Source organism: Mastomys coucha, unplaced genomic scaffold, assembly GCF_008632895.1.
Source record: "Mastomys coucha isolate ucsf_1 unplaced genomic scaffold, UCSF_Mcou_1 pScaffold6, whole genome shotgun sequence".
In the NCBI taxonomy this organism is placed as follows: domain Eukaryota; kingdom Metazoa; phylum Chordata; class Mammalia; order Rodentia; family Muridae; genus Mastomys; species Mastomys coucha.
The window spans coordinates 24676709-24677962 of record NW_022196912.1 but is presented as its reverse complement, the minus strand read 5'-3'; positions in this window follow the sequence as shown (position 1 = coordinate 24677962).

The following is a 1254-nucleotide window of genomic DNA, read 5'->3' as shown; positions in this document are numbered from 1 at the left end:
TCATGGCTCCAGCTGCATATGTAGCAGAGGATGGCCAAGTCAGTCATCAATGGGAGGAAAGGCCCTTGCCTCTGTGAAGGTTCTATGCCCAGTGTAGGAAGGTATGCCAGGGCCAGGAAGTGGGAAAGGGTGGGTTGGTGAGCAGAGGGAGCGGGGAGAGAACAGGGGATTTTTTGTTTTTGTTTTTGTTTTTGTTTTTGTTTTTTTATTTTTATTTTTTGGAAGGGAAACTGGGAAATGAGTTATCGTATGACATGTAAATAAAGAAAATATGTAATAAAAAATAAACTAAGAAATAAAAAAATAAATGGCTGTTGTTATTGTTGTTGTTTTATTTTGTTTTTAACTGCTGGAGATGAAATCTGGGCCTGATATATACTAGAAAAGTGAGTTATATTCTTAGCCCTAGAATCCCGTTTTCTGAGGGGGTGAGTGAACAGAGATGGGTATATGAAAATGGTACATAGTACTCCTTTAAAAAAACATTTATTTATCTATGTAGTATGTTTGCATATGTATGTGGGTACACATGCCAGGGATCAGAGGACAACTTGTGGAAGTTGGTTCTCTCCTTCCATCAAGCAGATTCTAAGAATTGAACTCAGGTTATCTGGCTTCATGGCAATTGTTCTTTCCAGCTGAAAGGCCTCCTGTGTCCCTGGCCTGGGATACATAGTGTTCTACTGAATGGATGTGCCTCAGCTCATAAGCCATGGCTAGAGACTAAGAGCTCTCTGTTCCAGAGGACTTGGATTTGGCTCCCAACGCCCAACCATCTGGAACCAAGAGAACTGGAGCCCTCTTCTGGCCTCCGCAGGCTCCTGCATACATGGGATACACATAACTGACACATGCAACCTTTAATGCCAGCACCTGGGAAGCACATCTCTCTGAGTTCAAAGCCAGCCTGGTCTACAGAGTGAGGTTTAGGACAGCCAGGGCTACACAGAGAATCCCTATCTCAAACAAAACAAAAACAAAAAGAACAAATAAAAACCCACAAACAAATAAATAAAAATAATTTTTGAAAAAGCTTATTAGCCAATTCTTATTGATAGTCTAGAGGGTAGAAGCCATGTTTTTGGACTGGCCTGCTCTTTCTAAACCCTTCAAATGTTTTACTCTGTAGATCAGGCTGGTCCTGAACTGATGAAGATCCACCTGCTTCTGCCTCCAGAATGCTGGAATTAAAGGCATGCATTACTAGCACACTTGGCTATGAACACTTCCACTGCTCAGCTGCACGCAGACTCC